Raw genomic sequence first — 27393 nt, forward strand, 5'->3', positions numbered from 1 at the left:
TGCTACATCATGTACAGCCAGAGAAATGAAAAGTTGTGCTGCAATTGTGTACAAAGAATCAAAATGCATTCTGTTGTCATATGTACCTAATTAGAATGAATAAATAAATAGAAAAAAAAAACACTGTTAGAACTAATAAGCACAGCCAGTTTGCAGGAAGCAATATCAAAATAAAGGGAAGCACTTGTATTTGTATACTGCAGCAATGAAAAAGCCCAAAAGCAATACTTAAAAAGCAACTGCATTTAATTAGATCTTTTAAAAAACAGTTTGCTACCCAGGAGCAGTGGCACACACCTGTAATTCCCGGGACTCCGGAGGCTGATGCAGGAGGATCATGAGTTCAAAACCAGCCTCAGCAACTTAGCAAGGCCCTTAGCAACTCAGTGAGACTCTGTCTCTAATAAAATATAAAAAAGGGTGGGGGATGTGGCTCAGTTGTTAAGTGACCCTGGGTTCAATCCCTGGTACAGGATTTGAAGGGTGGGTAATGAACGGATTGGGCAGGGGGAGCATTTTTCAGAAACTTTTCACAGAATTTCTGCAGAAGCTTACTTCGTTTCCTTTTGCTTCCTTTGTGCCCTGCTTTAGCCACATTGGGTATGTACATGTGCTGCATATAACCATCCAAATAAAAATTGGAGCTCATATATATAATTATTAAATTATAAATTATATTTATCATCAATACAAATATCTGTACATTATTCAAGATGCAAATGATATTTCTTAAAATGTAAAGATTGAGTGAGTTACAATGATTCTCGTATAGTCTGTTCATATATAAGCAATAATTTCATTTATAGGAAATACAGGTTAATAAGGTCATTATGCATTTTGCTTATTATATTCCACAAATATTACATCTCTGGATACACTGATAACTAATCCCATAAAGTAATATAAGCCCAGGGAGTCCTTTAAAAACTGTCAGGCAGCCAGGTACAGTGGTACAAATCTGTAATCTCAGTGACTCAGGAGATTGAGGCAAGAGGATCACAAGTTCAAATCCAGTTTCAGCAACTTAGTGAGACACAAAGCAAAAGAAATAAAATAAAAACTTTTTTTTTTAAAGGAGAAGGGGGGAAAAATGCCTATCAGGCACTAGAGTGCCCACCTTTAATCCCACAGACTTGGGATGTTGAAGCAGGAGGATTTCAAGTTTGAGGCCAGCCTCAGCAATTTAGGGAGATCCTGTCTCAAAATAAAAAAATAAAACAGGCTGGGTGTAGTTCAGCAATACAGCACCTCTGGGTTCAATCCCCATTACCACAAAAAAAAAAAAAAAAAAAAAAAAGCAAAGCAAACAAAACAAACTTCCTTTCAATCTAGAGAGAACAGAGTTTATTATTAGAAGCAAACAAAACTGATTTCAAAGCCAAAACTCTGTCATTACTAGCCATAAGAATTTGTGCGACTTCCCTAAGCTCATTGAGTCTCAATTTCCTCATTTTAATATTTGAATAATATCTATATGTGGTGAAATGAATTTGTTTTCATGGTCTTTGTACTCATCATTAAAGCCACCCAGATGACCAGAAAAACCCATGTTCTACTAATTACCCAGGTTACCAAACCAGTCGTGTGGACTTCAGGGAATGGATTTCATGGGTCATAGCAAACAGGAGGAAGCTATGAGCCTTTCTTCTCCATTTGAAGAACTAAACAGGACAGAACAGTTAGTCTTATATGTGGTAAATATCATTATAGATAGGATATTGTTTTTTTCTTTTAACATCTTATTTATTTCTGCATCTACAGGACACTAACAGCAGATATCTATATATAAGCATACTTGTGAGAAAAATTATAATGTCTTTATTCACAGCAGATATCTGTATATAAGCATATGTGGGAGAAACCATAATGCCGTTATTCCTTTGGCATTCATATTTTTCAAAATACTAATGCACAACTCTTTTTTTTTAACCTCCCAATAACTTCCCAAATGCATTTATGTGAAAGAAAAGAGACGGCCTTTATGAATTGCCAAAAGTCACCAAAAGATAGAGTGGAGAAGTATACAAAAAGGACTTCCCACTCCTAGCCCAGAGATTTTCTACCAATCTCATTACCTCCTAAAGCCATTTTAAGATCTGTCACTTTCAGCGGGGCTTTGAAGGAACATTTCAGCAGAAGATTGGAATTTAGAAATGAGAAAGATCAGGAGAGTAAAAGATTTACTGCCTTCTTGAAAAAGATGGAAACACTATTGTTAGTAAATCGCAAGTCAAAATTCCAAAAGCAACTTTTGTTGAGTTCCGGCACTATTTACCTACTAAAATATAACCTTGTCACCTGTGTGAGCTGTGGAGCTGCTCAACTTCATATTCATAGCAGTCAGGCTGAAGGTTTATGTCTATGTCTGAATAAACTGTGTAATAGCGGTCATGGTACTCACGAGACATGACGGATTCCCCTATGTATATTGCATAGATGTGTATGTACCTATGGACACACATGTATGATGTTGATGTGTATATATACACATATACAATTCTTGGTCCTTATAAAGGTGTACTAGAAAAATCCCAGTGCAGAGAGCTCATTCAATATTCTACACTTTCAACTGTAGAAAGGGATCATTTGAATGAAAATACAGCACTGAGAGCCTGGAACTCATCTTTTGATCCTGAAAAATCTTGTCATTTAATCTTTTTTTTTTTTTGTTGTAAAAAAAAATGGATCTGCTTAAAACAATTATTTTTCAGAATGATTATCTAAATGAGGCTGTTTCTAAAAATGAGATCTGCTTTAAAAGGCATTTGGGTCAATCAAGGGGGATATAATTGCTTAAATGAACTAGTTGAAGCACTTAGGCTCCTATATTCCTAAAGCATAGCAGACATAAGACTTTACCAGACTCCTCTGACCTCCTCTCCTTTACCTGCCAGTTCCCCACACCTGTTTGAACAAGCCCACCCAGAGAAGCAAGACATTTTCACCAATCCTGAGCTCATTGGTCTCCTAAACTTCAATGATTATCTTCCCCACAAAATGGCTTTTTGTCTCAGTTAAAAAAAAAAAAAAAAACCTGAGAATAGGGAATGGGTTTTAAGGCAAAAATGTATCCCTCTCCTCAGTTCAAAATGCAGGCTACACACAATATAAATGTTACTCTTTATTCTGCTTCTACCACTTTGTGCATATACCTTCTAAAAGGAGCTTCATCTCCATATGACTTCTACAAACTCTCCCAAATTTAAGTTATCAATTCACGTGATGGATCTAAAACCAAAGTGCAGAACCAAATTTTTTTGCTAGGGAACAAGATTCTGTGCAGAAAATATCAGCCCTGTTGACCAAATGGCAGCTCACTTTGTTTGTACACTCTTGCAATTACTTCCAGGTCATTAGGTTCATCTTAAATAGATATGTTATTGTCATTAAGAAAAGTTGTATAATGACATGCAGTGATTTCATAATTATAGCAATTAATTGGGGTGGTGATGACAAAAGGGAAAACTAGCAGGCATTGAATTTCCGCTAAATTTTATAAGAAAAAAAATGTGAAGAAGAAAACTAGTATTTCCATACATGACCCATCAATTTGTTTTACTCAGCAAAAATAAACTCTGGTCCTACTATGAGTCAGATACTAGATACTGTTCTGAATGCTAGAGGATAGAGCTTTGGATAAGACAGAGAGGGCTTTGAATCCAAATAATTTAAGTGGAACAAACCAAATGAATCAACAGGCATACCAAAAATTATTAGTTATAAGTACTATGAAGAAAATAAACCTAAATGATAAGATAGAAAATGATCAGAGATCTTATGTAGCCCTCCCTGTGGTGTCCCACTTCAGACCTGAATAACATACTGTACCTAGTTCTTTGGAAATCACATAAAATACGGCTTAGCTATGCGACAAGAATAAACTTTGCATAAATTAGGAACAACAATAACAAAAATCAATGTGGTTACAGACTACTGACTTAGAGAACAGTGTTTATGAGGGAGGCCAGGATTACATCACTAAGTCCCAACAGGTCCACACACGATTGTACTCAATGTCTATTCAAAGCCTACTATGTGCCAGGCACAGTTCTAATCCTTGGGGATATCGACAGCAAAAATGGGTAGGGGACATCAAACTTCCCTGACTTGAGGGATGTCAGCTTCTAGTTGTTACATTGTTAACAACTTAAAAATACAAGTACAGTGGGAAGAAATGAGATAAAGAAAGTAATTGAGGGTGGAACAGGGGAAGGCAGCCTATATTACAGAGTGGCACAGAGTCGTGCACCGAATGAATGATGGCTGCCAATTCTCTCTGTACATGGAGAGGCTGAGTCTGATTTCCTCCCCCTTGAAGCTGAGTCTGCCTTAGTGTAGGATGAAGAAAGAATTGCTCTGCGACTTCTGAGGCCAGGACCTAAGAATCCCTGTAGCCTCTACCCAGGTCTCCTAGAGCACTGTCCTCAAGATCTCTAAGAGATCACACTGGACACATTATGTGGAAGGCAGCCTCTGTGTCTCCCAGTGGGGACACTATTTGCGATACTCAACACCCTACCCAGTGCATCCCCTCTCCTTGACCATGGGCTGGGTCAACTGACTTGTTTCCAACGAAGACAACACACCAACATGAGGGATGTCACCTCCAGGATTAGTTACTAAAAACCACGTCTTCTATCTTGTTTGACCTCTCTTGTTCCCTCCCAGATCCTTCCCTACAGGGAGTGTAAACTGCAAATTGTCAATTTGTGGAGAGGCCCACGTGGAAAGGAACTAACCTCTCTGGCCGACAACCAGAAAGGACCTAAGACATGCTAACAGCCACCTGAGAGAGACTACAAGCTGGTCGTTCCCCTGCCAAGACTTGAGATGACTGCGACTAGAGCAAGATCCTCTATCAGAGTCATATGAGACACACTCGGCCAGAGGATTTAACTGTGAGACCTAGATTCTTGATCCACAGAAACTTAAAGAAAATATCTTTTATTATCTTAAGCGACTGACTTTAGGGTAGTTAATTACATAGAAACGGATAACTAATATACCAGAAGATAATCCTAGTTGAGGCCGTTCTTCCAGTTATCCCTGTCAAAGTAAAGGCACGTGAGTAAAGTCACCCTAAAAGCCTGTTATAATTTGTATTTGAAATGTCCCCCTAAGGCCCACATATAAAGGCTCCGTCTCCAACTTCACACCACGGGGAGATGGTTGGGCCTAGCAGAATTTAGGTCACTGAGGATATAGCATCAGAGGAGATTATGGGACCCCAGTCTCTTTCTCTTCCTCTCTTTTTGTGCTTTCTGGATGCCATGAAGTGAACTTGCCTCCTCCATCATGGGTTACTTCCATTAAGTACCCTCCCACCACTGACCCCAAACAACAGGGCAAAATGACTGACCACAGATGGAAACCTCTGCAACAAGGTGCAAAAATAAACCTTGCCACTCTATAAGTTGATTAGCTCAGGTATCTGTTACAGTAGCAGGAAGCTCACTCACAGCCCATCCACCAACTGATTACCGTTTTCAGTAGATAATGCATCTACCTAGCCCTCTTCAACTTCCTCTCTCAAAAAAGTGGGGATAAAGTAAGCTGGCTGTTATTTCAAGCTACTGTGTTTGGGAGAAGTTTGATATGCAACCATAGATAGGTGGGACAGGCGGTCAGAATACCTCTTTGATAAGGTGATGTTTGAGCAAACATCTGAAAGAAAGGAAGGAGGGAATCACATGGGTATCAGGCCAAGGGAAGAGAGAAGAGAGCATCACCTGCAAGCACTGTAGGCATGTTCCAGGAATGTCGAGTGATGCCATCACTGTAAAATAAAGAGCAGAATCTTCAGAGAGGAGCTGATAGGACAGTGCATGATGAAGACTATTGCAAAGACTGTCATTTACCGAGAGAACCGCAGGGTTCTGAGCAGGGACTCAAAGTTTCGACTAGCTTATCCAGGCATAAAATTCTGTCTTCCAGCCCTCTCCTCTTCATCGGTGATAGCTGCATGCAAATGGCGAGAGCTTCACGCCTGTAGCAGACACCCCCTAACCACTGGTCATCTGCCACTTCCCCTAGAGAAAGTCCTGTGGAGTTTGGAAAGAGCCTGCAGCCTGTGCTCTGCGGCTTCCCACTCCTCCTCTCTGCCTGGCGGTGTTTACAGTTGGACACCGTGCTTTCATTGTTGGAGTGTTTACATTAACTTGAAGTTGTTAACCTGGCAGTGTTGCAGAATGTTGCAGACAGTGCCAGAGGCTATAAATAAATAACAGTTATTTCAGGTCTGCCTGGCAAACAAGTGCCTGGATTCTGCTGAGACCCCAGAGACCACAGCTGCCGCAGCGCTGAACACCTCAATTGACTAAAAACAGGTATTCTCGAGGAATACCAAGCAGATGCACTCCGTGTGACACAGATACGTCTGCCATCAACAAGCATCTCCTGGTTGCCACAGAGACCAGCAACTAGACTTCTGTGTCATATCCACTTGGAACACACTGCCACAAACTTGAGCCCAATTATTCCATATTACCAGCCTGATTTATCTTCTCGAATTCTAGCAGCTAGCAAATGGCCAAAACAAAGGATTCCAAAGTTTTTATATATACATATATATAATTTATGCCACCGTCTAGAGCAGAGGTTCCTAAATTTTTAAAGTAAGACCTAGTTTTTAAACCTCTTTATTTACCAAGATACATGAACTTGGATAAAACAATTTCTCTCTGTATCTCAATTTCTCTAATTTTCAAAATGGAATGACACTACCTATGCCAGAGAATTCATGAGAATGTAAATGAGATAATACTTTATATAAAGCACTTCGAGAAGTATTTGAACTGTGATAACAGGCACTAAACACTAATTTAAAACTATTGCTATTGTCCTCCCTACGTAATAGAATTCATCTTTATCTGAATTTTCTAATAAAAAATATCATGACTACATTATAATAAATTCAGTAGCACTAAAAAGGAATACATAATTCCTTAGTTATTAAGGAATTGCATATCCCTGAAACATGGGACATATGTGAGAAAGAAAACTTACTTATGGAATTAGTCATGTCTCAAGAACATGGGGTGGCCAGGTTCAGGGGTCAGAAAACGTTTATCTTAATTCTTTTCGTTATTTTCATCTCTAGTATTATCCACGGGAAATTATTGTTTGGAATTATGAAACATTGTCCCAGGAATAGTCTCATTTACCAAAGAATCTAATTAACACTTACAATAGTGCATTTAAGAAAAAGATGCAGCAAATTTGAACTTGGAACTCTAGCATCAAAATTGAAACGAAGTCCTGCTGATTGACCTTCAGTCAAATGCTCTACCCCTAAGCTACAGTCCTCCCCACCTTTTTTAGCTTCAGTTAGGTAAAATATTCAGGTAACCAGAATTTCTTCTTCTTTACTTGGCAACTTAACTTGTTAAGGTGTTAAAACAGTATCTTTATACTGGAGCACCTTATAGTTCCCTGCTTGCTGTATACAGCTTCTGACTTCATGCAACAACAAACATCTTTTGTGTTTTTTGTTTGTTTGTTTGTTTGTTTTTGTGTGTGTGTGTGTGGTGCTAGGGATTGAACCCAGGACCTTGTACATACAAGGCAAGAACTCTACCAATTGATCTATGTCCCTAGCCTGCAACAACATCTTTTGACAAAATATTATGTAATATGTAAAGTAAGAGTCATGGTAAATGCCTGAGGGGTGGTCAGTTTTCTCCTCCAGTAGGTCTCTGACCTTCTTATAGCATTATAGAAAAATAACATTAGTTCATCTACTCTAATTGTGAGTTTATAAATTAATTTCAAGTAAAAATAGAAGTCAATAATATTTTTCACTTTACTGAACATTTACTAGATTATCATGTAGGAGGTATCAGAGGGGAGACCAAAGAGCTGACAACATCACCCAACTCATTCCTAAGTGTAGCAATGAGATTACAGTATGAACTAGAAATTTGAATTAAAGCAAAGTCTCAATGAGTTACCAGGTAACATTGCCTCTATATAGCTTAACTTCATTAATATCATTTCAACTGGACTTTACAGGATAGTAGAGAAAAATACTTTCCAATAAACTATTACAGAAGAAGTTTCAGAAAGATCAAAACAATGTATTTGAGGAAAAAGAAAAAATGGTGAATTAAAACTGCTGCAGTATAGGAATTGTTTATAGTATCATCAATAAATCCATTCTTTTTAACAGGTTTGCCTTCATAACCATTTTTATATTTCCCTTTTGTAAGAACAGACAAGATTCCATATAGATGAGCCTAAGTATAAAATTAAATGATACCATGACATCTAATTTCTGGGAATCATTCTGTTTTAGGAAAAAGAGAACACATTATAGTTGATCTTCACTATGGGATTGGAATCCACGTGTTGGTGGAATTCTCCCCTGTAAAGTCCCCATGTTTGCTGGCCACACCCATTTAAACTCTCTGACCTTTTTCTCTGCTGTCTTAGATCTCTTATGTCCCTAAGTTGTTATTTGCACACTAGGAATGCTTCACCCAGCTCTTTACTGGGAGAAACTCTTGATAGTATGGGTAAATTATCCTTCATCTCGCCTCCCATTACCACTCACTCAATTAACTACAAATTTGAATGGAGAAAGCCGTTTTCTTCCCACACAAATGTTTGTTTTTAGCCTAATGCACTTTCCAAATAACCGGTTGCCATAGTGGCAGGCACTTTGAACTGAGTGTCTCAGAGTAAGGCTCATTAAAAATTACTAATTATCTATCAGATAAGAAGTTGCTATTTTATGCTCAGGTGAGAATCAGAATTCTCCTTGCAGATTTCATGTACAAGCATATAAAATGGAAAGAGGTGAAGGTGATTTTAAAAAAGCACATGCTATTTTCTTATATCACTCTTTCTCCTGGATCTGGACTCAATTTCAAAAGTACATTATAGACTACAAAAATTGCTGGAACCTCTTAGTTACCTGAGTATCAATTATTGCTGTCTTTCTAGAATATCCATCCTTTCCTGGGTCAGCTATTTGTGATGTGTATGAAGAGACAGCAGACATTGGTACTTCGCCCATAATTAAATTCTGCTTTTCCCCCCACCAATTCAAAACTCATGATTGTATTTCCACAGAAATGCTTCTAAGCACAAGGTCACGGAGACACTACCAATTTCAGTTTAACCTGCCTCTTCAACTGACTACTTAGATGACAACTCTAATTGTATACTGGTGGACACTTTTGTGCATTAAAATGTCTGGCTACATTGTTCTGAACCAAAGGATAAGCTGACTTCAATAATCAGGTCTGAATTTAGAGGCTAATTGCATCTCATCCTTTAACCTTTAAAATGAGTTGCCCTTATAATTTAGCAGATTCCTCTGTATTTTTTTTTTATCCAGGGTTCCAAAGGAATGAAAATAAACACAAGGGATTATTCTATGTGACTGAAAAGGGACAAAGCAATGATCCCCCGCATCAAGTCTTCAATTTCACAAGGGTTATTGAAATCTATGTTCATATTGTGTGCTTGTTGGATATATAATTCTGTCCATGGCCATTTTCATCAAATGCATTTAAAAAAAGGAGGGAAAGGTCAGTATGTGTACTTTAAGGAGACTGGACTTCAATTCCAGAAAGCAAGATCTCTCTTTTCTTTTCAGTCTTTCTTTTCCCTTTCCTTCTATCTTCTCATCTGCATCTCCTTCCAAAAGTCACAATCCCTAGGTATAGATTCATGTTCCATTTAGGAAAACCTGTGTCCTGATGCTAACTCTACTCCCTAAAATGTCAGATAATTCAGAGCAAACATCATCTTTCAATGTTTTCCTTTAGTGTAAAAGTCGTTTTCACCACCTATTCAGTTATTACCAGTATCTTGAATATGTTCAACCATCATTGAATATGTGTGTTGCTATGTCATTTTGTACATTTTATAAAAGGCAGAAATGAAATCAAATAGGTATGGTTGATAGGAAACACAGTCTTTCAAAGAGGTTATAATCATACCCAGTTTAAGGAAGCAATGAAAATGCGTCCTCAGAGAAAGATGAAGTCACACATAAATAACTGATGGTAGTGTTTAACTTTATCTATTGCTTGTCTACTCTGCTTTCCAAAGAAAAAATTACACGTAACTGTGTTTCTTCTGATTCCTGGAATGAGCCACATATTGCCATCCATTCTGATCCTTCCATATGAAACACAACTTTCAATGGAATAATATTGGCAAAAAATAATAATTTGAAAGAAAGTGCAAGTTTGCCAGTTTATGCCTATTTGGACCAATGAATTGAATGGACAATTTGAATTTATGACATTATGCTGATTTAATGAATAAAGAGAATACTTTTTTTTTTCCAATCAGAAACACTCTATAAGAAGTCTTAGAACAAACAGAAAGGTGTTGTTTAAAAGATAGTAATTTCTACAGTGCAAAATGAAAAGTTCTAGAGATCTGCTGTACCACAGTGTGCAGAGAGTTAGCAATGCTGTGGTGGGTATACACTTGTTAACAGGGTACAGTTCATAATAAAAATCACCATAATAAAAATAAAAATCTAGGGAAGTATCTGCTCCTTGCATTATTAAGAAATTATTTTGATTTGAATAGCTGAATAATCAGTTATTTGCTTGCAAATATATTTAACGATGACCTACTCACCTCCACCCATGAAGATGCTGTTCCATTTGACAGACCAGCCTTGATTAGTGTGTGTGACATGCACTTTCTGGAACTCACAGAGGTTCTCTTTTCATAGGTCAGCTTAATCTGTCTTTTATTTGGTACAGGGGTTGAACCTATGGCTGCTCTACCATACCACTGAGCCACATCCCCAGCCCATTTTAGTTTTCAGTTCAAGACAGTCTCACTAATGTGTCTGGGCCAATCTCAAACTTGTGATCTCCCTGCCTCAGCCACCCAAGTGGCTGGGTTTTCAGGTGTGTGACACCATGCCTCATCAAGTCTCCCTTTCACAGCATTTAGGATTCATAAGAAGATTCTACAGACCATGCTTTGGGAAACTGGGAGTGGTGTACTTTGTCCATCCCAAATGTGAAGGATGAAGTTGATAAATGCATTTGTATGCCTCTCAGGTTTCTGTAAAACATACTCTTGGGAAACATTGGCTGGGGTATACACAGAAGCCTAAAATAGTGCAATATTAAGGGGTCAGTTCTGGGAATAAAACCCAGATGCTGGCACTACTAATAACAACAACTGGTTGCCATGGTAACCAGAGCTGTGGTCAAAGTGCTTCATGTAAGTGAGTAAACATCATTAAAAATGGCTAATATACCATCAATAGAAAATTTACTAAATTTACACATAGCAATGATTCATGAGCAAGTAAACTGGAGAGAGAAAGAAGTAAAGGGAAAATACCCTGAATCTGACAGATCTTGGAGCCTGTGTATTTTGTGGGGGTTTTTTGCGATTTTTTTTTAAGCTCTTTGCAAATACAATGAGGCATCAGGTAATACTGCAGCCTTAGCTGTTAATTTGACTCTTTTCAGTAGGATACCAGCAACTTTGATTAGAATATTAAAATTCCAGGAGTTATTGTAATTTAAAATGCATATTAAGAAGGGCTGATGGTAGCAAAAACATGGATAAAACGTATCACCAGGCCACAGGACATTTCAAGAGTTTAGTTCTCTTCCTTTTTCCTGCATTAGAATGAAAAACTTTCTCCACTCAAAAATCTTTAAATCACATTCATGACACCTGGTATTCTTGGAATATTCTCTTCTATATAAGGTCCAATGATTTTAAATCTAAAGTATCCAATAGAGTCATCCTCCCAGACAATAATTCCCTGGATAACTAACCCTGTATCTTCCCTAATCACACCGGCTTCAGCAGAAGTATAGAAAAGTCTTTCATACCATGGGTCATTAAGAAACCTCTGGAATAAGAAGGAAGAATTTAAATAATACAAACCCTATAATACGGGAAAAGTATGAATGGTCACCTACATTCATTTTCTTTCTTTGTTTGCTTCAGCAACACTCACAAGACCTGGTTATCCATTTGAAAGCAATTGGTCTCAAGCTGTACTGGACTGGATAATGCATATCCTATTTTTTCAAGATATCTGTCACAGTTTTCTCCTTATCTCTTTTACTATCATTAAGAGAAAAAAAAAGAGAAGAGCAAATACTGAGTGCTGTCAGCCAAGTTTAAAAGGTTACATTTGCACCAGACGTGGTGGCTCACGCCTGTAATCCCAGTGGCTCAGGAGGCTGAGGCAGGAGGATCACAAGTTCAAAGCCAGCCTCAGCAAATTATCGAGGCCCTAAGTAATTTAGGGGAACTCTGTCTCAAAATTAAAAATTAAAAAAGATAGCTGGGGATATAGCTCAGTGGTTAAGTGCCCCCTGGGTTCAATCCCAGTACCAAATGTCACACTAACAACAACAAAAAATTTGAATAATAAGTTATTTTGTTTCCAAAAACACATCAGACACTGATTGATTTTTAATGTTGGATCACTTGTTACATCACAGAAGATAAAGCTCACTAGCAAAGTCCTTGCTGCTCTTTGCACGATGGCACCAACACAGGGTGAAATTTGACTATGAGAGTCACTATTCAATGAAGTTTTCATTTCATGTGTCCCATGACCAAAGGCAGATATAATACAACTAGAATATAACCTAGCATAGGTGGGTATTTGGGAGGAAGGGAGCAGCACACATCGAGACACAAAGTGTGTCTTGGACTCCTCCTAAGATTGAAGAATAAGGTGAATGTTGGGTAACATACGGAGATGAGACTGGAACAGTCTTTCCAATCCAGATATTCAAAAGAAATGTGTCTTGTTTCTTCCATCCACCAGGATTTTCTCAAGGCCTGTCATTCTCCTTTCCAACTGTTTCTCACACACCCATACATGCATGAAGTTCATGGTGCAGTGAAGTAGAAGTCCCTCCTGGAATTAAAGGAAGCAAGCTACAGCACATGTGGCATGCCTGAAACTGACTCCCAGCCATAGGTGGGAAGCTCCAGGTCAGAGAAGACCTCGTAGCAACAAACAAGCAGACTCATAGAATCAAACTCCTTGTGAATTGTGAGTCCCTACCTCCAGGAGTTTGGAGAAGTTTCTTAACCTAGCCGACTTCTGTTTCTATATCTGTGAAATGAATACAGTACTTACTTGAAGATGAAGTTTTTATGTATAGATATGTGTGTATATACACATATATACATAAATATAGCTACATAATTATATATAAAACACATATATATGGCAATTCACCAACTCATTGCTCATTATCATAATATATAATAATAAACAGAAGAAAAACTAATAAGTATAGCTACCATACACTGAGTTTCCTTTTATAGATAAAAATATAGCACAGAGAAGTTAAATAATTGTATAGGTTTGCACAGATAATACATGTTTCATCTGAAACAGATTTTAAAAATCATCATTTTAGGAAGACCTTCTAACCTATAGAATCAATTGCTTTCTTCTTTGACAAACAAAAAATAACAGTATGATCCCAGCCACATTTTATATTATATATAAATATATATAATATTCATATATAATATATAAAATGTACATTATAAATATAATTTTTATTTGCTTTAATTAGCTATACATGACAGTAGAATTATACACTTTGATATATCATACATAGATGGGATATAATTTCTCATGTGTCTGAGTGTACATGTTGCAGAATCATGGAATCAGGCCCTTTCTAAATCTAAAACCTATTTCTGTTCACTTATGTCTTCTACCTTGGCTCTCTTCTAGTGAATTGGTCGTGCTTCCCTTTCACTTTTTTCCTGTACTTACTTCACTCAAATCACAGATTGTATCTTCCAAGGCTAATATTTCCAGATTTGGGCACATGGTCTATATATCCCCTTTAGTTTCTAACTTTGGCTGAATACAGTGATCCCTTGTCCCTAATCCTTCACTAGATTCTTTTTAAGTATATTAACATTGTAATTTAGCAACTTACAATGTAAATTCACCAACTTACATTAGCACTGTTAAGTCAGCCTCAGCAACTTAGCAAGACCCTGTCAAAAAAAATTAAAAAAAAAAAATAGAAATAGCTGAACTGTTTGGGGCTTATTCTGATGCGAAGGGGCCCGCAGTGCTATGATGGGGCTGCTGGAGGACGAGCATTTCCTGAACTGGAGGTGACCAGGCTCTTCCAGAAGTGTTGGTTGTAAAGTACCTGAGAGTATGGTGGTCAAACTAAACCTGCACTGAGTAAGGGTTCTGTGGAGGGCATGGAGCCCTCAGACGGCAAGTCTGTTGGGAACAATGATAGGGAAAAGAGGATCATCACAGGGTGAGCCCCAAGGAAGTGAATAAGTTTCAGATGGCTTATTCAAACCTCCTGAGAGCTGACACGGTTGGGCTAGAGAAGAGACAAAACGAGCAAGAGTAAGAAGAGCAAAGCAGCAAGGTGAAGAGACTGAACTCCCTGCTTCTACCAAACCACTGAATGACTGTTTTTCCGTCTGTTTATAGTTTTATCCATAAATATAGGTTTCTGGTTTCCCCATGGTAAACTGTTATCATGAGATATTAGGGCCACTGTTATCATGAGATATTAGGGCCATTTTGGAGAGAAGGTTGCAGTGTTTACAAGGTAGCTGTGGTTAAAAAAAGAAACAAACTAGTTTATTTCAGATCTGTGATGCATGGTTATATATTCCTAAATTATAGTTTTTAAAAAGTCTCTGTAGTCATCTCTGTGATGAATAATGTGTCATCTTTAAATACCTAATGATCAGAAAAAAAAAATAAAAGGCTGAGATGTAGCTTAGTGGTAGAATGTCCCCGGGTTCAATCCCTAGTAGTGAGGGAGTCGGGAGTACTGGACTGGTTAATTCAGCTCTCATTTTTTCAAGATATCTATCACAGTTTTCTCCTTATCTCTTTTACTATCATTAAGAGAAAAAAAAATAGAGAAGAGCAAATACTGAGTGCTGTCAGCCAAGTTTAAAAGGTTACATTTGTACCAGGCATGGTGGCTCATGCCTGTAATCCCAGTGGCTCAGGAGGCTGAGGCAGGAGGATCACAAGTTCAAAGCCAGCCTCAGGAAATTATCGAGTCCCTAAGTAATTTAGGGAGACTGTCTCAAAATTAAAAATTAAAAAAGATAGCTAGGGATATAGCTCAGTGGTTAAGTGCCCCCTGGGTTCAATCCCAGTACCAAATGTCACACTAACAAAATAAGTTGAATAATAAATTATTTTGTTTCCAAAAACACATTGGGGGGGGGAGTGGCATTATGTGTTTTGGGGCCAGAATGACACCCAGCATTTCAGGATATTTTGGAAGGTTCTGTTGGGCCTGGTGTGTACTGTTTTACAAGTCCCTGCTCTCAAGAAGCTTAGAATATAGTGGAGAAGAGAGGTTGATGCACTGGCCGTGCTTGATCACTAGGGTAGGTGTACTGCCACTCCTCTTCCACAATGCCCTTCCCCTCTCCTTACTTAACCAAATAGAATTCACCTTCCCAAGGAAGCAGAACATCATCCTTGTAGAATGAATGGCATTTTCATAGAATGTGGTGAAAACAAAACTAGTGACCAGTGCAGACAAGGGGCAGCACAAAACGTTGTTTTCAGAACAAGCTCCTTGCTCACAGATGTTTTAGGACCTGTTAATAAGTAGGCTTCAGAACCAAGCATCACAGCTCAAATGCATGGGGAGAAAGGCCAACTTGGAGCTAGACCTATTTCCATGTTACTGCTTTTGTTTCAGCCACATCCCCAGGCCTATTTCTTATTTAGAGACAGGGTCTCACTGAGTTGCTTAGCACCTTACTTTTGCTGAGGCTGGCTTTGAACTTGTCATCCTCCTGCCTCAGCCTCCCAAGCGGCTGGAATTAAGCTTTTGGTTTTTAACACAGAACTTTCCAGAAATTTTAGTATAACTGCTGAACATTGTGACTTTCTAAGGGAGAGAGAAGATGTACTATTTCCCCAAAATAGTTGACCACTGGAATTCTAAGTAATGCATTCTGGAGCTAGTCTGCCAGGAAACACAGCTTAGAAAATGGATTTTTAAAGCTATAGAAAGAAAATAAGCATTACTTAGGATATATATATATATATATATATATATATATATATATATATATATATATATATATTTTGATCCACCATGAGAATCAATGAAATCTGATAGGTTGAAAGTGGAGAGTAAGACCCAGAAAATATATTGAGTCTTGATGTTATATGAAATAGCAATTCATTTCCATGCAGTACACCAATATTCAGTCATTTAAGATACACAAGTTCCATGAGAGAACAACATTAACAAACAAGATGTGTTTTTGCCAGTAAAATGGAGATCCTGGCATGGCACTCTTGTTTTTCATAGAGCCAAGATAATAAAGGTAAAACATTTGGCCTACTGACATCATTATTTTTCTACTTTGCACAAATAATTTCTATAAATTTAAATTGACACCCAGAAAAAAAACTAGTTATCTATTCAATGGAAACCTATATTTTATCTCTATTCAGAAAGGCTGAAGTCTAAATTAATTTTTCAAATTACCAAATGAAAACTAGCGATTGTTTTCTAAAGGCAGACCAAATAGACATGCATAATAGAAAACTTTTCAAATCAGCATCCCCAGCAGAGCTCTATCATTCAAAGAAAGAAGTGTGTAGAAAAATCTTATTACTCGAAGACATGGAAGCAAATCCCAGATGAAAAAGGAGAGTTGTAAATATTTTTCTGGGGAACCATGTGCAGACAAAAGGTTATTGAGGCAAAAGGCAAAGAACCATTGATTTAAGTGTCCTTTAGTGTTATCTGAGATTTTAATATATAAATTACTTTGTCAAAAAAGAAAGTAATTTTTTTTCAGAGGAATTATCCCTTTGCCATTTATTGCTCATTTGCTAAAATATATCAGTGCAGAAAGGAGTATTTAAGAAGGAGACATCTATAATATGAGGCTAACAACATGCTGGGGGGTGGGGTGGTATGTGAAGTTTGATTGCTAATGAAATACCACTCACTACTAATCAAGCAAGATGAGGAGATTAAAGTAAGTCCATGAATTTACTCAGGAAAACTTCAAAATGCAAAACACTCGAAACACGGTTTTCCTCCCTTCAATCTGAAAACCACTTATTCTCTTCTTTCCTAGTTTATATATTATCTGCAATTACTCTTTTACAACTAGTTCATAAACTGATGAAAGGCCCATATTCTCTTCTGTTCTTAACTCCTTGTCATTTGGACTACAGATACACCATGAAAAAACAAGGAAAGAATAGAGTGTGAGGAAAAGATTGAAAAAAAAATTAACTGGGGATAATCTTATCCAGGTTTTTTTTTCCCTACAAACTACAGTATTTTAAAATCATTTAAACTTTGGCAACAATGCTCTTCCATTCTTCGGGTGTTTTTATTTAATTATACAAGAATAATCTCAGAAGTAGTGGTGGTTTCAATTTGTCTGATAGAGAAAGCTAGAGAATTACCCTTCATAATACTTAATTAAACATTTCTATCAATTACACTGAATAAATATGCAGTCAGAACTACTGCTGGTTCATTTGGCGTTTAAAAACATGGCATATATTAAAGTCCTAGTTTGGCTATGCAACACATTCAATTCAGTTAGCAAACATAGCGATTGTTTTTCCCGAGAAAATTGTTCCTTTTAATTAAAGCATTTGCTCCTCTCTTAGCACTTCACAATGTGTGGTGCAAAATAAACATAAAATAGTGCATATTTCTCCTCAGCTTTCTCAGGCCAGATTCCGAAGAATTTAAATCAGAATATTATCTTAAGGGAATGGGGTTTAAAAAAATACTACTGTCAATTTTGGTTATCAGAAAAGCTACTTTTTCAATAGATCTTGCTACTTAGTAAGATTTTTAAAACATGGTGAGAGATTATGATGTGGGATCTTAACACTTTTCCCCCTACTCAGTGACTAACAAATGAAATGTCCAATTACACATTGAGGTCTATGTTGAAAAACTGGAGTCATTTGGAATTATTAGTGCTTACACTGCTAAAGCTTAGGTAGAAATAGAGAAAATGGATCTAAAGTAACTGGACAGAATGTATTTGATTTCTCTGAAATATAGCATTTGAGGAGGATGAACTATGCTTGAATCCACTTTATTACTAATTTCTGAGCATAATGTAAATTAACCTATACCTGTTATAATTCAGAAATCCTTTAATTCTTTTGCCCTCCCATACACCTCTTTCTCTCCATCACCCCCCTACATACACACACCATGTGTTCATCTATTTTGCTTGAACTATCAGGAAGGAAGGAAGGAAGGGAGGGAGGGAGGGAGGGAGGAAGGAATTCTGCTAGGTTTTCTCTTCAAGTCAATGTTAGCCAAGATTTTGGAATTGATTCCTCCTATAGAACTGCTTCCAGAGGAAATTAAGTTTCGAATCGTCAACATTGAGGTACACCTGTGTAACTGAATGTTTTAAAGAAAAACTATGAAAGAAAAATTCAGTGACAATATTTAATGTCCATCTGCAAAGCCAAATATGGGTTTTCTACTTTTTAATCAGATATTAAAAATTCACATAACATTTTTAATTACAATGGGAAGAAATAGCATCTATCCCCAAAAGTGTTTTATGTACTTGTGTGTTTGTATGTGTAAAAGTTCCCAGAGAATCCCCAAACCAGAAACACAGAGTTCATCTTTCCCTGTGAGAGTGAGGAGCTGGAGTCAGAACTCCCACCACACCCACCTCCTACCTGGGTGCACACAGCCTGCCACCTGTGTGCACCCAGGTGCTTTCCCACAATCCCTGACTCCTCGCTGCCTCTCTACCTAAGAGAAAGAGTTTTTTTGAACTAAAGACCTTCCTTTTATTACTTCATTTTGAGGGAGGGAAAAAAACTGTACAAAGTTGGCTTAATCTAACAGGAAAATCTCCATCCAAAGTTCAATGAGGCTCATCAACTCGGTGAGCACTGTGGGACCTTTACTGATCTTCACAGGACACAAAACTGCTGGTGTCTGTGGACCTTTCATGTGCATGCAGCATATGCAGGGATACCAAAAAAAAAGTGTCCAGTTTCCTTTTATCCATCAAGCAGAGTCCCACCTCACCAAATTTTGTGAAAAAAAAAGTATACTTCACAAAGAAGCAAATATTCGTAGATATAAAGCATTAGAACAAAAACAAAATAGGAATCCAGTTTGAAGAAAGAATTATGCATAAAGTTAAGACATCTTGAATTACCTGTTAGCCAAGTAACCTTAAGAAACTGACTTAACTTCTCTATGTGTCTGTTTCTACATTTATACAATGGAGACAATGCTATCTATTCATTAGTGTTGGATAAATAATGAATTAAATTATATATAAAACCTATGAAGTTCATGACCGAGCACCACAGCTAGACCTCATGAACTGTGTGTGTGTGAACTCAGAGGAGGAAGAGGCAGGCAACGAAATGTAATTAAAACGAGAATTCCAAAGAGAGTCTGTCAGTCCCCACTCTGGTCAGAGCCTTCTGAACTGTTTATACCCGTGGAATTTCTTCCTTCTGAATTATGGTACCAGGTTGGAGGAAGTTTAGAAAGTGTTCCATAGTAATGAGCAAAAGCAGGAGTCAAATTTCAGACAGGGAATGAAAGAATTGCTCAGCTAATAGTGGGAAGAAACTTGGGTTTTCTTGAGAGTGTAAGGCTATCAAGGGAAGTGGGTCATGAAACAATCCATATTGGAGAAGCATAAAACAAAGATTTTCAAGAAGGAAACTCTCATGGCTAGCAGTAGGGCTGTAAGAAAAAATATAAGCACCCAGAAGTACTTAGTGGATCTGAGGTGGAGTGTGGAGACTCTAGTTGTGAGGGAGGGTGGGTAAGTGGATCCTGATTTCACTGGAAGTCTTTAGTAAATAAAAATTCTTCTTCATCTTCTCTATTTTGCTATTTGTCATGTAATCAGGATGGGCTCATGGATTTTTATTTTATGAGGAATTACACAGAATTATCATTATTTATTTTGTTGCCCACAAGTATTCATTCCATCTGTGGCCAGTGGAAGTGCCTTCAAATTGCTATTATTTATGCAGGGTGGGTACTTGGGATTGAACTCTAGGGCACTCTACCACGGAGCCACATCCCAGCCCTGTCTTGTGTTTTATTTAGAGACAGGTTCTCACCGAGTTGCTCAGTGCCTCGTTTTTGCCAAGGCTGGCTTTGAACTCTTGATCCTCCTGCCTCAGCTTCCCGAGCCACTGGATTTACAAGCGTGTGCCACTGCGCCTGGCTCAAATTATTTTTTGTATCCATTCAAGATGCCTATAGAATTTTTTAATCACTTCACCATTTTCTGAAATGATTTTTTAAAATGTTTATATATATATATATATATATATATATATATACACACACACACACATATATATGTGTATATATATATATATGTATATATCATACTTTCTCTAACCTAGTCCTAGAACCATCTGTTTCTCTAAAAAATCCCCAATTTCTTCTATATTATATAGCAATTAAGTGTTCTAAAAGACAAGGTATCCAGTCTCACCACTCCTATTCAATATAGTACTTGAAATTTTAGTTAGAGCTGTTAGGAAAGAAAAAGAGATATAAATAGGAGAGGAAAATGTCCAATAATCCCTGTCTTCAGATAAGATCCAACTATACTTAGAAAATCCAAAAAGCACTATTAGAAAGCTTCTAGAGCTAATGAACAAATATAGCAAAGTAGCAGAATACAAAATCAACATGCAAAAATCAATACTTTTTTTATACACCAATCATGAATCTGCTGAAAAAGAAATTAGGGGAAAAATTTCATTCACAACAGCCTCAAAATAAACAAACCAACCAACCCAGGGACAAATTTAACTTTAGAGGCTGTTATAGTTTAAATATGAGACGTCCCCCCAAATTCATGTGTGAGACAATGAAAGAAAGTTTAAAGGTGAAATGATTGGGTGATATGAAGCATAACCTAGTCAGTGCATTAATCTTTGATGGGGATTAACTGGGTGCTAACCTTAAACAGGTAAGGGGTGGCTGGAGCAGGTGGGTCCCTGGGGGTATACCTTTCAGATTTGTATCTTGTGCTTGCTGAATGGAGCTCTCTGCTTCCTGGTGCCATGTTCCCAGCTGCCATGTTCCTCCAACACATCCTTCTTCCATGATGTGCTGCCTCACTTCAGGCCCCAAGGAATGGAGTCAGCAATCTATAGATTGAGACCCCTTAAACCATGAGCTCCAAAATGAACTTTCCTACTCTAAAATTTTTCTTGTCAGATTTGTGATCCCAACATTGAAAAAACTGACTAAAACAAAAGACCTCTATAATGAAAATTATAGAACAATGAAGAAGAAATTGAAGACACTAGAAAATGGGAAAACCTCCAATATTCATGAATAGGCAGAACTGATAATGTTAAAATGGCCACATTACCACAGGCAACCAACAGATTCAATACAATCCCCGTCAAAATACCAAATACATTTTTGAGGCAATTTTTTTTTATTTATATATGACAGCGGAATGCATTACAATTCTTAGTACACACATAGAGCACAATTTTTCATATCTCTGGTTGTATACAAAGTATAGTCACACCAATTTGTGTCTTCATACATGTTTTGAATAATGATGTCCATCACATACCAAATACATTCTTACAGAACTTTCAGGGGGAAAGGGTCCTAAAGTTCATATGGAAGAACAATAGATCCAAAATAGTCAAAGAATTTAAGGAAAAAAAGAGCAATGTTGGAATCATTTCTATATGTCTACATATGCTTGTGCTTAATGTAGTTTTACTCCTTTATAAAATTTGTAGGAAAATGGACGAAACTAAAGAACATCATGTTAAACAACTAAGACTCAGAAAATTAAGGGTCATATTTTCTGTCTCACATGTGGAAGCTAGAAAAAATAAAAAGGAATGAATAAAAGGATCTTATGAAAATAGAAGAGAGCTCAGTAGCACAGAGGAAGACTGGAGGGAGGGAGGGAGAGAAGGAAAGGGGAGGTAGTGGGAAAGGAAAACTACCAAATTATGTTATGAGCACATACAAATATGTCACAAGGGACTCCACTATTTTGTATTTTTTTGCAATGCACCAATAAAAAAATGAAGGCAAGAAGGATGGACACAGCGTTTTAGGTATTTAGAAACCTCAATTGTAGTGGCAGGTGAGTTCACCATTATTTGGATATCACTGAATTTAGAACCTTTCATCAGGTAGCACTACATACCAAGTATATATGCTAACACATATACACACGGAACTTTATATATCTGCTATTTTTTATAAAATATTTTTAAGGACCTGAATACTGAACCAATCCACATGTATGAAACTCAGGTCATACAATATGGAAATAAGTACTAGTGACCAAAAATATAAAGGCAATGATCAAACAGTCTCAAGATGGATACATCCACTCACCAGATCAGGAACTTAAATTTACTCTATCAATTATATATCTTGATATTGAGCAAATCTAACATCCCTAGTAAAGTCAACAGAGCTGCCTTCCAAGGGCTATTTTGGTCTGTAGTTAAGGATCTCTTTATGACACAGGATGATGCTTTAGGAAGAGGTCACTTTGGATAGAAGGAACTCTCAACATTTCTTGTGGGCAAGGAGCAGCTTGAGTCCTTATCTTTATGGACTCTCAGTCTGAGCTTGCCTCCTCCTGCAGCCCCAGCCACCACCAGCCCCATCTCAAGTTTCGGGCTTGATGGCTGTGATAAAATTTTTGAAAATTTATTAATTCGGAGGAGCAACTGAAGTGATTCAAGCCTGTAATTCAGAATATACTTACTGAAGAGGTGTAACTTGAAAGAAACACACCACTTCAGAAAATCTTTATGTGTAATTCGAAATGACTGAAGAAATGTTCCCTTTGTCTTTAAGGACCTTATGTCTAGACTAAAGGAATGTGGGTTATTGATTTGAGGAATAATTGTTCAGGAGACATCTGGACTTATAAATTGCTGTAATGTAGTTTGCTAAGCTTAAAAGACTTGGTGGTTTTGTTATCTTTCTTGGACAAGAACTCAACAATAGAAAAATCATGAGCATTCTGTTTGGGTAGTAAGAACATTCCTGTGGGTTATTATGTAATACCATTCTAACAGCATTAGAAACTGCTTTCCAAGAACTATTTTGGTCTGTAGTTAGGGGTCTCTATGACACAGGATGATGCTTTAGGAAGGGTTCACTGTTGACAGAAAGGAACTCTCAACCTTTCTGGTGGGCAAGAAGCAGATTTGGCGTTAGAGCCAGATAACACAGGTACCAGATACAGATGACATAGTGTTATCTTAACATTATTTTTTTTAATTGATTGTTCAAAACATTACAAAGCTCTTGACATATCATATTTCATACATTAGATTCAAGTGGGTTATGAACTCCCCTTTTTACCCCAATTACAGATTGCAGAATCACATCGGTTACACCTCCACATTTTTACATGATGCCATATTAGTGACTGTTGTATTCTGCTACCTTTCCTATCCTCTACTATCCCCCCTCCCCTCCCCTCCCCTGCCATCTTTTCTCTCTACCCCATCTACTACAATTCATTTCTCTCCTTGTTTTTTTTCCCCATTCCCCTAACAACCACTTATATGTAATTTTGTGTAACAATGAGGGTCTCCTTCCATTTCCATGCAATTTCCCTTTTCTCTCCCTTTCCCTCCCACCTCATGTCTCTGTTTAATGTTAGTCTCTTCCTCCTGCTCTTCCTCCCTGCTCTGTTCTTAGTTGCTCTCTTTATACCAAAGAAGACATTTGGCATTTGTTTTTTAGGGATTGGCTAGCTTCACTTAGCATAATCTGCTCTAATGCCATCCATTTCCCTGAAAATTCCATGATTTGTCATTTCTTAGTGCTGCGTAATACTCCATGGTGTATAAATGCCACATTTTTTTTATCCATTCATCTATTGAAGGGCATCTGGGTTGGTTCCACAGTCTAGCTATTGTGAATTGTGTTGCTATGAACATCAATGTGGCAGTATCCCTATAGTGCGCTCTTTTAAGGTCTTCAGGGAATAATCAGAGAAGGGCAATAGCTGGGTCAAATGGTGGTTCCATTCCCAGCTTTTCCAGGAATCTCCATACTGCTTTCCAAATTGGCCGCACCAATTTGCAGTCCCACCAGCAATGTATAAGAGTACCCTTTTCCCCACATCCTCGCCAGCACTTGTTGTTTGACTTCAAAATGGCTGCCAATCTTACTGGAGTGAGATGGTATCTTAGGGTGGTTTTGATTTGCATTTCTCTCACTGCTAGAGATGGTGAGCATTTTTTCATGTACTTGTTGATTGACTGTATGTCCTCCTATGAGAAGTGTCTGTTCAGGTCTTTGGCCCATTTGTTGATTGGGTTATTTGTTTTCTTTTTAATTTTTGAGTTCTTTGTATACTCTGGATATTAGGGCTCTATTTAAAAATTTGTTCCCAGGACATAGGCTCCCTATTTACCTCTTTTATTGTTTCTCTTGCTGAGAAAAAACTTTTTAGTTTGAGTAAGTCCCATTTGTTGATTCTAGTTATTAACTCTTGTGCTATGGGTATCCTAATAAGGAATTTGGAGCCCGACCCAACAATATGTAGATCAGAGCCAACTTTTTCTTCTATCAGGTGCAGAGTCTCTGATTTGATATCAAGGTCTTTGATCCATTTTGAGTTAACTTTTGTGCATGGTGAGAGAAAGGGATTCAGTTTCATTTTGTTGCATATGAATTTCCATTTTTCCCAGGACAATTTGTTGAAGATGCTATCCTTTCTCCATTGCATGCTTTTAGCACCTTTATCAAATATAAGATAGTTGTAATTTTGTGGATTGGTCTCTGTGTCCTCTATTCTGTACCATTGGTCCACCTGCCTGTTTTGGTTCTACTACCATGCTGTTTTTATTACTATTGCTCTGTAGTACAGTTTGAAATCTGGTATTGCTATACCGCCTGACTCACACTTCCTGCTTAGAATTGCTTTTGCTATTCTGGGTCTTTTGTTTTTCCATATGAATTTCATGATTGCTTTATATATTTCTACAAGAAATGCCCTTGGGATTTTGATTGGCATTGCATTGAACCTATAGAGAACTTTGGGTAATATTGCCATTTTGATGATGTTAGTTCTTCCTATCCATGAACAGGGTATGTTTTTCCATCTTCTAAGGTCTTCTTCTATTTCTCTCTTTAGGGTTCTGTAGTTTTCATTGTATAAATCTTTCACCTCTTTTGTTAGGTTGATTCCCGAGTATTTTATTTTTTTTTTGAGGATATTGTGAATGGGGTGGTTGTCCTCATTTCCATTTCAGAAGATTTGTCGCTGATATACAGGAATGCCTTTGATTTATGCGTGTTGATTTTATATCCTGCCACTTTGCTGAATTCATTTATTAACTCTAGTAGTTTCTTTGTAGACCCTTTTGGGTTTGTTAGATATAATATCATATCATCTGCAAATAGTGATAATTTAAGTTCTTCTTTTCCTATTTTTATGCCTTTAATTTCTTTCGTCTAATTGCTCTGGCCAGTGTTTTGAGAACTATATTGAATAGAAGTGGTGATAGAGGGCATCCCTGTCTTGTTCCAGATTTTAGAGGGAATGCCTTCAGTTTTTCTCCATTCAGAATAATGCTAGCCTGAGGCTTAGCATATATAGCTTTTACAATGTTGAGGTAAGATCCTGTTATTCCTAGTTTTTCTAGTATTTTGAACATAAAGGGATGTTGTACTTTGTCAAATGCTTTTTCTGCATCTATCGAGATTATCATGTGGTTCTTATCATTAAGTCTATTGATGTGGTGAATAACATTTATTTATTTCCGTATATTGAACCAGCCTTGCATCCCAGGGATGAATCCTACTTGATCATGGGGCACAATTTTTTTGATATGCTTTTGTATTCGATTCGCAGGATTTTATTGAGGATTTTTGCATCTAAGTTCATTAGAGATACTGGTCAGTATTTTTCTTTCTTTGAAGTGTCTTTGTCTGGTTTCGGGATCAGGACAATGTTGGCCTCATAGAATGAATTTGGAAGAGATTTTTCTTTCTCTATTTCTTGAAATAACTTGAAAAGTATTGGTATTAATTCTTCTTTGAAGGTTTTGTAAAACTCCGCTGTATATCCATCCGGTCCAGGGTTTTTCTTGGTTGGTAGTCTTTTGATGGCTTCTTCTATTTCCTCCTTTATTATTGGTCAGTTTAAATTGTGTGTATCTTCCTGACTCAATCTGGGCGAATCATATGACTGAAGAAATTTATCGATATTTTCACTATCTTCTATTTTATTGGAATATAGGGTTTCAAAATAATTTCTAATTATCTTCTGTATTTCTGTATTGTCTGTTGTGATATTGCCTTTTTCATCCTGTATGTTAGTAATTTGAGTTCTCTCTCCTCTTCTCTTCGTTAGCATGGCTAAGGGTCTGTTGATCTCATTTTTCGAAGAACCAACTTTTAGTTTTATCAATTTTTTCAATTTTTTTTTGTTTCAGTTACCTTGATTTCCGCTCTGATTTTAATTATTTCTTGCCTTCTACTACATTTGCTGTTGTTTTGCTCTTCTTTTTCTAGGGTTTTGAGATGAAGTGTGAGATCATTTATTTGCTGTTTTTTTTTTCTTTTTTTGAGGAATGAACTCCAGGAAATGAATTTCCCTCTTAAAACTGCTTTCATTGTGTCCCATAGATTCCGATATGGTTTGTCTATATTTTCATTTATCTCTAAGAATTTTTTGATTTCCTACTTTATGTCTTCTGTAACCCATTGATCATTCAGTAACATATTGTTCATTTTCCAGGTGATGCAGGATTTTTCCTTTCTTCTTTTATCATTGATTTCCAGTTTCATTCCATTATGATAAGATGCATGGTATTATCTCCACCCCTTTATATTTACTAAGAGTTGCCCTATGGCATAATATATGATCTATCTTTGAGAAGGATCCATGTGCTGCTGAGAAGAACATGTATCCACTTGATGATGGTTGATATAATCTATGTATGTTGGTTATCTAGGTTATTAATTGTGTTATTGAGCTCTATAGTTTCTTTATTTAGCTTTTGTATGGTGGATCTGTCCAATGGAGAGAGCGGTGTGTTGAAGTCACCGATAATTATTGTGTTGTAGTCTATTTGACTCTTGAACTTGAGGAGAGTTTGTTTTATGAACGTTGCAGTACCATTGTTTGGTGCATACATATTGATAATTGTTATGTCTTGTTGGTGGATGGTTGCTTTTAACAGTATATAGTGGCCTTCTTTATCCCTTTTGATTAACTTAGGTTTGAAGTTGATTTTATTCAATATGAGTATGGCCACTCCTGCTTGCTTCTGAGGACCATGTGTGTGGTATGATTTTTCCCAGCCTTTCACTTTCAAACTGTGTATGTCTTTTCTTATCATATGAGTCTCCTGAAGGCAGCATATTGTTGGATCTG

At 37.2% G+C, this 27393-nt stretch overlaps 1 pseudogene; it reads left to right on the plus strand.

The window, feature by feature from the left end:
* The first annotated feature begins 14068 nt into the window (after nt 1–14068).
* On the plus strand, nt 14069–14382 carry LOC143399184 (signal recognition particle 14 kDa protein pseudogene; annotated as a pseudogene).
* The last annotated feature ends 13011 nt before the right edge of the window (nt 14383–27393 follow it).

This window comes from Callospermophilus lateralis, chromosome 5 (genome assembly GCF_048772815.1).
Source record: "Callospermophilus lateralis isolate mCalLat2 chromosome 5, mCalLat2.hap1, whole genome shotgun sequence".
In the NCBI taxonomy this organism is placed as follows: domain Eukaryota; kingdom Metazoa; phylum Chordata; class Mammalia; order Rodentia; family Sciuridae; genus Callospermophilus; species Callospermophilus lateralis.